Source organism: Balaenoptera borealis (genome assembly GCF_965194805.1).
Source record: "Balaenoptera borealis genome assembly, chromosome: X".
Classification (NCBI taxonomy): domain Eukaryota; kingdom Metazoa; phylum Chordata; class Mammalia; order Artiodactyla; family Balaenopteridae; genus Balaenoptera; species Balaenoptera borealis.
This window is the reverse complement of record NC_138881.1, coordinates 99,346,914-99,357,117: the sequence shown is the minus strand read 5'-3', so window position 1 is coordinate 99,357,117 and position 10,204 is coordinate 99,346,914.

Here is a 10,204-nt window from a genome sequence, read left to right as displayed (position 1 = left end):
TATGTGTTTGTATGTATATAAATAGGTTCTTATATACTATATATATTTATATAATATACACACATACCTAGATATCTATATATATATCGATATATAAATATACAAACACACATTCATTCTATATAGATATATATAGAGAGAGTGCTTTATTATTTACAATTATAGCTCAATAAAGTTGAATGTGTTGGTATATATATAAATATATAAATATGTACTTATATACAATATATATGTATTTATATAAATACAATATTTACATATCTATTTATGTGTGTGTGTGTGTGTGTCAACGTTGGCATGCTTGAAGGCTCAATCTTTTAAAAATTTATTTATTTATTTGGCTGCACTGGGTCTTAGTTGCAGCATGCGGGATCTTTAGTTGCGGCATGAGGGAGCGATCTAGTTCCCTGACCAGGGGATCGAACCCCGGCCCCCTGCATTGGGAGCACGAAGTCTTAACCACTGCACCACCAGCAGGGAAGTCCCAAGGCTCAATCTTTGGATCTCTTCTCTGGCTACTCCTCTTGCTCCCTTGCTGATCTGATCCAGTGTTCATGGCTTTATATACCATCTGTACTAGTGCTATCCACTAGAAATATAATGTGAGCCACATATATCATTTTAAATCTTCTAGTAGCCACATGAAAAGAAGCAGGTGAAATTCATTTTAATATATTTTCTTTAACCCAATAGAGCTGAAATATTATAATTTCAACATGTGATCAATATGAAATAAATATTCATGAGATATCTCACTTTCTTTTTCCTGTACTAAGTCTTTGAAAACCTGTGGGTGTTCTACACTTACAGCACATCTCCATCCAGACTAGCCATGTTTGGCGTGCTCAGTAGCCACGTATATTAGACAGCCCACATCCTGATTTACTTCTCTACCTCAGACCTCTCTCCGGATCCACAGACTTGTACATCCAAGTGTCTACTCAACCAAACCTACCTGAATTTAGTAGAGGCATGTCAAAATTAATCTGCCCAAAACAAAGCTTTTCATCTCCCCCCAGAATTATTCCAGAGGCTTACACATCTCAGTGAATGGCAACTCCATTCTTCCAGTTGTTCAGGCCCCAAACCTTGGAGCCAACCTAGACTCCTCTCTTTCTCTCACACCCTACATCCAGTCCATCAACATATTCTGCTGGCTCTACCTTCCAAATATAAGATCATTTTTCACCGCCTCCGCTGCCAATACTCTGGTCCAAAGAGCCATCATCTCTTACTTAGGTGACACAACAGCTTCCCAAGTTGTCATCAGCCCTTCTTGCTCGCAGCCTCGGCCCCTTCAGTTTGCTCACAACACAGCAGCCAGCGTGATGCTGTTCAAAGGAAAGTCAGATCACAGCATTCTGCTCAAAAACTCCACTGACCCCTCATTTCACTCAGCAAAAGCCAAAGTCCCGACAGGGGTTCTTGCCCTCCAGTGACCTGTCTGCCCTCCTCACTATTCTCCCCCTGGTTCCCTCACACCAGACCTACCAACTTCCCTGCTGTTTCTCGAACACTCCAGGCAGGCTCCAGCCTCCAGGCATTTGCCCTTGTTGTCCATTCTGTCTGGAATGCTGTTACCCCAGACCTCCCTGGGGCTCCCTCTCTCCCCATTCCAACCTTTGCTCAAATGAGGTTCTCAGTGAGGCCTTCCCTAAACACCCTATCTAAAATTGCAACCCAGGGGCTTCCCTGGTGGCTCAGTGGTTAAGACTCTGTGCTCCCAATGTAGCGGGCCCGGGTTCGATCCCTGGTCAGGGAACTAGATCCCACATGCATGCCACAACTAAGGAGCCCGCCTGCCGTAACTAAGACCCAGTGCAATCAAATTAATTAATTAAAAAATAAATATTAAAAAAATAATAATAAAATAAAATTGCAACCTACCTCCACCCCCAGACTCCCTATTTTTTTCTATTCACTGTTTTATTTTCTTCCCAAAGCGCTTATTACCTGTATATTTTCTTTGGTGTTGATCTTTCCCCAGCTCTGTGTGAGAAGAGCTTTTTGTCTCTTTTGTTCAACACTTATATCCACAGCACCTAGAATAGTGCTTGGCACATAGCAGGTGCTCAGTAAATATTTGTCAAATGACTGAATGACGTAAAACTCCTATTCAGCACAATTGTTCATATGAAGAAAGTGTGAGATAAAAAGACACAAAAGCACTGTTCTCATCTTTAAACATTGTTTTTTATATGTCACATTTTATAACAAAACTTGAAAACACAAGATATCAGAGATTAATATATTTTGTTCTTAATAAAATAAAAATAATTTGATCTTCTGAATGTGTTATCATAGGTATTTAGGTGTCTTACTAAATGTATAAAGCCTGTGAATCAAATTGTAATCGTTTCTTGTAGCAATTAATTTACCAGTAAAACTTTTTTGTTGTTTGGTTGTCTACTTTAATTCAAATGAGCATTATATCTTGAGCTCCTGGTGGAGTTCCAGCCAAACATGATCATTTTAATTTTGGTTAAATACAGGTGGGAAATGCTGCTTAGTCTATTAACTTGTGTGAAACTACTCCATCATCTTGGTCCTTTACCTGATTTTCTGGACTGCCTCCAGCTTGGTGACTTCATATGGTCCCTTGCTCTTCTTCTGACTTGTGAATATAAGAGCCTGAATCTCTCCACATCAAGTGCTATGCCATTGTATTTGCTTTGCCGCTAGTAGTTAGAGAGCAAAATTTCCCCCTTAGAGAATTTATTTTTTGTATCTAATCCTTAATGGCTATTGACTTTAGTTTCATACGTCTCTTGAAATGGCTGGAAATGTCTACAGAGTCAGTGTATTTTTGACTTCTTGTTCTCCTCACAGTGCTCCAAGTGAAAAGTTTTCTGAGATTTTCTTTTTCTGCAATTATGACTGGTAGTCCATTTGAAACTTTGGGTCTGGGATCATCCTAAATGTTAAATTCTTTCTTCATACCCTCTTTGCACAAGCTAAAAATTTGAACAAATATATAATATGGATACATATAATTATGTATATATCATATTTGTGCATGTATTTACATATTTGTTCATCATAACAGATTTTGAATAGTCTGTTAATTAGTATCATGAATGATTAAAATATATTCCATATATATATATATACAGAGAGAGAGAGAGAGAGAGAGCACCATGGTCTGAATGTTTGTCTTCCAAAATTCATATGTTGAAATCCTAATGTGATTATGATTAGAAGATGGGGCCTTTGGGAGGTGATTAGATCATGAGGGTGGAGCCCTCATGAATGGGATTAGTGCACTTATAAAAGAGACCTCACAGAGGTCCCTTGCCCCTTCCACCATGTAAGGATGCAATGAGAAGTCCATGACCCGGAAAAGGCTCCTCACTTGACCATGCTGGCACACTGATCTTGGACTTCTGGCTTCCAGAACTGTAAGAAATAAATTTCTATTGTTTATAAACTACCCAGTCTGTGGTATTTTGTTATAGCAGCCCAAACGGACTAGGACACATATATACATATACATACATTCGAATACACGTGTATATGTGTGAATATGTATGTATGTATATACATACATAAAGTTGTGTATATACTTCCCATGCATATTTTTCTACTTTTGCTGTATATATATTTACCCATAAACAGTATGTAGTACCCCCCCACCTCATTGCCCATCTTCTAAAATAAATAGGCTTCCACCACTTCTTCTTCCTTTGTCTCTTAGCTACCTGCCACCTGGACTCTCATCTCTGCATGACACAATCTTCTCACCTGAAAGTCATCACCATATTCAATAACCTTCCCTCAGTCCTGATTACCTGACTCCACATTGTTCTTCATCCCCTCTTGAATGTCTTCTTCATTAAACGCTCTTATGGCCTAGAGTCTGTGACATGATGAAAAGGTGGGGCTCAGGGAAAATGTCCTGCTTTGTCACTCCCTCTTTGCAGGTTAGTTTCCTGTCCCAACCTCCGGCTTCACACATCCTAAATACATTTCTAGCTGTATGTTCTGCTGCTTCTTTAAGCTGAACATATCTGAAATATATAGTTCCTTATCTTCCACACAGCCTGCTTCTCTAGCTTCTTTCTGTCAATGACAGCATCACCATACATGAAACCTGAGTCATCTCTTACTCCTTCCTTGACTTCACACCCACACTCTGTCAATCACCCAGCCTTGTTGATTTTTTTTTAAAACTGTTCTGAATTTATGAAATCTTTCAAACACATAGAAAGGAGCATAGAATAAACACACATTTAACCACTGCTCAGACATGACAGATCTTAATATTTCACCACATGAGCTTCAGAGGTTTCCTTTTTTTTTTCTTTTAAACATTTTTTCCAGCTTTATTGAGATATAATTGACATATATGTTGGTATAAGTTTAAGGTGTACAGCATAATGACTTGATGCACCTATATTGTGAAATAATTACCACAATAAGTTTAGTTACTATCTATCTCCTCATATAGTTACAAATTTTGTAAAAGTTTTTCAATAAATAAGACATTATTAATACATTTGGAATCTCCTCTGTACCTTTCCTCAATCCTATTCCCCACTCCCTTGCAGGTAACCGCTATGTAAATTTTATGTATAACTTCCCATGCAAAGTTATATACTTTTACTACCTATGCGTTTATCCATTAACAATATATAGTATTGTTTTGTGTATTTTAAATTTTTACGTAAATGATATATTGCACATACAACTTGCTTTTGTAATTCAACATAATGATTTTGAGTGTTATCCATATTAATACATTTATATCTAGTTCATTCCTCTGAACTGCTATATATACTATTTCATTGTATGAATATACTACAATTTATTTACCCATTCTCCTATTGACTTGAAAGTTATTTCCAATCTTTCAGTATCACAAATGATACTGGATGAACATTCTTGTACATGTTTCCTTGTACACCTATGTAAGAGTTTCTCTGGAGTTTGTATAGCCAGGACTATCCTCACCTTTTCCGTAAACTAGCACATTGTTCTTCCAAGTGGTGATACAGTCTTGCACAAGCAATTTATGAAAATCCCCCTTTCTTCTCATCCTCATGATTATTTGGTATTATCAGACTTTCTTCTAAAAGCATTGACATTCTCTTTTCATATTTAAGTATTTAATTAGCCTGGGATCTAATTTCGTGCATGGTGTGTGATAGGGATCTAATATTATCAATCTCTTTCAATTAGGACAACTAATTGTTCTAGCACCATTTAGTGAACAGTCCATCCTCCTTCCTCTTATTTGTCAAGTCACCTCTGTCATATATCAAGTTTCCATATATGGGTGAATCTGTTCTGGTTTCTCTGTTCCAATCCATTGAACATCTTATCTATCCCTGTACCAATACCACAATGTCTTCATTGCTATATCCTTACAATGTCATCATATCTCATAAGGAAAATCCTCTCATATTGTTCTCCTTCAAAGTATGTTGCTTATTGGCACTTTTCTATTCCATATGATAGGTTGGAGGATCAACCTATCAAATTTTATGTACACACAAAAACCTCCAGGGATTTTTTTGGAATTGTATTGAATTTATAGATCAATTGGGGGAAAATTGATCTCTTTATGATATTGAGTCTTCCCACCACTGAACATGGTACACCTCTTTCTTTAGTAATGTCATCTTGTAGTTTTTACCAGAAAAATTTTACCTAGCATTTGTTAAATTTACTTAACAAAAAAGCTATTCGATAGTTTTTGTCCTATTGTATGATCTTTTTTTTTTCTATTTTATTTTTTGATTAGTCATTTTTAGCATATAGAACCCTACTGAATTTTTAACGTTGATGTTGTATCCAGCAATCATGCTGAATTCTCATATGCGATCTAATGGTTTGTGGATTATCTTAGATTTTCAATAAGTAGACGATCACCTGCAAGTAAGAATGGCTTTGTTTCTTCCTTTCCAATTCTTATACTTCCTTTGTTTCTTTTTTTATTGCATTGGCTAGCTGTCCAGTACTATACTGGTTAGCAGGCACAATTTCTATATTAATAAGAATGCTTTTAAAGTATTATGAACATTAAGGATGATACTTGCTCTAAAGTTTTAGTAGATACCCTTTATCAATTTAAGAATGTTTCCTTCTATTCCAAGCTTGCTAAAGATTTTATCACGAATGAGTGATGAATTTTATCAGATGCTTCCCCCCTACACCCCACTGCTCTATTGATGTGATCACATATTTTGTTCACCTTAATCCATTAAGTGGTGATCACTAAACTGTAAAATGGTGATTTACATTAAGTGATTTTCCGATGTTGGAACTTTTCTTCCACCCCTGGAATAATTTGGTTCTTTCTACAAAATGTACAGTATCCATTCCTTTTTTTCCATTCCCGTGGTTACCACTCTATTTTATAGTCATTGCTGACAACAATAGACTGCACATTGCCATCATTACATCTTTCCCAAAGACTGTTTTTATCATGTTTTTTGGCTTGAAAATGCTCATAGGCTCCCCATTATCTAGAGAATAAGGTCAAAATGCCTTTACCTGACTCCCAAATATCTTTCAAATCATTTACATCATTTTCTAACTCCTTTCCAGCTGGTCTGATTTTACTCATTATCCCCCAAACATGCCTTTCCTTTTCCCACATCTGTGCCTTGCCTCACAGGGAGCACAACATTTTTGATCCAGAGGAGACATTGTAGATTTTTTAGTTCAATCCCTTCATTTTTCTAAAGACAATGGAAAACCATTGAAGAGTTTTAAGCCGAAGAGTAATATAACCCACCTTAATGTTTTTCTAAGATTACTATGACTACTTTGTGGAGAATGGACTGTAGGGGCCAAGAATGGAAGCAAGAAGACCAGTTAGGAGACAATTATATTAGCTCAGGTAAGAGATGATGGTAGCTTGAACTAGAGTAGTAACAGTAAAGGTGAAAATATGCAGACAAGTTTGAGATACATAAATATATCTCAAATGAATACATATCTTTATAGCTCAATAAATATATATTGTTATATATCTCAAATATTCATATTATATATATCAAATCAAAAATATATCAAATATATATATTTGGATATAGCACTCACAGGACATGTTGAAGAATGGATGTCAGGCCTGTGATGTCAGGACAAGAAAGAACCAAGAATGACTCCCAGATTTAGGGCTTTAAAAATTGGCTGGGGAATTCCCTGGCAGTCCAGTGGTTAGGACTCTGTGCTTCCATTGCAGGGGGCACGGGTTCCATCCCTGGTCAGGGAACTAAGAACCCGTGTGCCGCAAGGCGTGGACAAAAAAAAAAAATGACTGAATGGTTATGCCATTTATTGATATGGGAAAGACTAGTGGGGACTGCAGAAGACTTTGGAGAAGGGATCAAAGTTAAATTTTGGATATGCTGAGTTTGAGATGTTTGTGAGAAAGCCAAGTGAAATTCTCTAACCCTGCCTGTGGACTCCATGTATTGGCCTCTCTACACGGAATTACCATAGTATACCCAACGATGGGGAAAGGCAGGTTCTCTTTCCCTCTATTAGATATGGAAATCTCAGCATCTTCTATGCCTACTATTCTCATCTGTTCCTATAATCCCCTGCTGAAGCAAATGGTCTGAGGCTGTTCCTTAATGGTAGCCCGTGACTGGACCAGAGATGGGCACTTAACCAATTACATCAATCCATAGACTGGCTGGCAACACCTGAGTTGGCTTGTTGCAATAGTCTCTGCCCACTAGGGATGTTAGTAGTTAGCTTGGTCAGAGTCTCTCCTTCAGAAATCAAATACTTGGTATTAGAAGAAAGGAGAAAACATATAAAGAGGAGATAGCATCAGAGTTTTGTTGACAGTGCCAAACTGAAGATCTACAATTCTTTTAGCTGAAAGAGTGGCAACAATCCCTACATCTTCCCTCAGGGAAGAAAAGGACAGGGCAGAAACTCCTTTACAATGAGAAAATATTTTTAAGCCTCTATAAAAATGTAAGCCGCGTGCAGCAACGAAGACCCAACGCAGACAAAAATAAATAAATAAATTTATTTTTTTAAAAAAGTAAGCAGTAGCTACAAATTTGACTTATAGAAAAGCTACTGTAGGGCTTCCTTGGTGGTGCAGTGGTTAAGAATCCACCTGCCAATGCAGGGGACACGGGTTCGATCCCTGGTCCGGGAAGATGCCACAGAGCAGCTAAGCCCGTGTGCCACAACTACTGAGCCTGTGCTCTAGGGCCTGCAAGCCACAACTACTGAGCCCACATGCTGCAACTACTGAAGCCCCGCGCCTAGAGCCTGTGCTCCGCAACAAGAGAAGCCACCGCAACGAGAAGCCCCTGCTCGCCGCAGCTAGAGAAAGCCCGCATGCAACAACAAAGACCCAACACAGCTAAAAATAAAAAATAAATAAATAAATATATTTAAAAAAACCCTACTATATATGTATTTGGAAAAAACTTTTGTATTTGATTTTTAAAAATCAAGATCACGTATATTAATTTTTCAAAAAACCTTTCTTTAAAAATTTAAACATTGTTGCTTCATAAGAACTGATATACAAATACTTCAATCACAACACTATTTATAAAATTTTTGTAGAATAACATTATCTAGAAAAATTGGAAATAAACCTCTATATTGAATACAAGTATTCAATCTATTATAGAATAGCCATTTAAAAATCATATTTTCTTTAATGATTTGAAAAATGTCAATATTAATTTTTTAAGTGAGATTTTAACAACTGTAGATATAGTATTATCTACAGTTAGTAGATAATAAAAATTAGTATAGTATCCTAACAGCGTATGTATGAGCCTACATTCCTTTTGGCCACAGTCCCTAGAAGATGCTAGTGGTAGCATGCCAGGCATTGTTGCCCTATCCCCCGGGGCATGTCTTCCCTCTCTTCTAAGCAAAAAGCCTCCTTTTAACTAGAACCTCTGAAAACGCAACACTTATTTCTACCTCAGGGCCTTTGTACTGCTTCTTCTTGCTTCCTGGAATGCTCTCTCACTTTATTTTATTTTTCTAAATTTACCTCTTTTTAAAAATTGATTTATTTTTACTGAGATATAATTGACGTATAACATTGTATAACTTTAAGAGGTACAACGTGTTGATTTGACACATTGATATATTACAATATGATTACCACCGTAGTGTAAGTTAACACCTCTATTATGTCACGTAATTATCATTTTTTTTTTGTGGTGAGAACAGTAAGGATAATACAATACTGTATGATAAACTTCAAAGTTCCTAAGAGACTTTGAAGTTTGTAATACAGTATTGTTGTTGCCTATAGTCACTATGCCATGTATTAGCCCTTCAGGACTTACTTATCTACTGGTTTCAACTTTGCACCCATAAACAACATCTCCTCAGTTCCTTCCCCATCCACCCCGAGCCCCTGGTAACTACCATTGTACTCTCTGTTTTTATGAGTTTGGCTTTTTTAGATTCCACATATAAGTGAGATCCTACCCTTTGCAACAACATGGATGGATCTTGGCATTATGCTAAGTGAGATAAGTCAGACAGAAGACAAATACTGCATGATCTCACTTATATGTGGAATCTAAAAAAAAAAAACCCAGGGAATTCGCTGGCTGTCCAGTGGTTAGGACCCTGCACTTCCACTGCAGGGAGCACAGGTTCAATCCCTGGTCAGGGAACTAAGATCACACATGCCGCACAGCGTGGCCTAAATAAATAGGTTTTTAAAAAATTTTTAAAAAATTTAAAAAAATAAAATAAAATAACCAAATTTATAGAAACAGAGATCAGATCCGTGGTTGCCAGAGGTAGGGGATAGGGGATGAGGCAACTGGGTGAAAGGTGGTCAAAAGGTATAAACTTCCCAGTTATTAGATAAATGAATCCTGGGGATGTAGCTTACAGCATGATGACTATAGCTAACAATATGTATTGTATATTTGAAAGTTTCTAAGAGAGTAGATTTTAAAAGTTCTCATCACAAGGATATAAAAGATCTTAACTATGTGAGGTGATGGGTGTTATTTAAACTTCTTGTGGTGATCATTTCACATATATACATATAGCATTATATAAACTTACACAGTGTTATAGGTCAATTATATCTCAATAAAACTGGAAAAATAGTAACAGAATTTTAGTTTTTCTTAAACTTTTATTTATCCATGGATAATCTATTGCTAATAAATCTGAACTTTTTATAATAAATTCAAAAATTTGCTACAAAAGTATACTTTTCACTGATTGGTTGCCAATATTT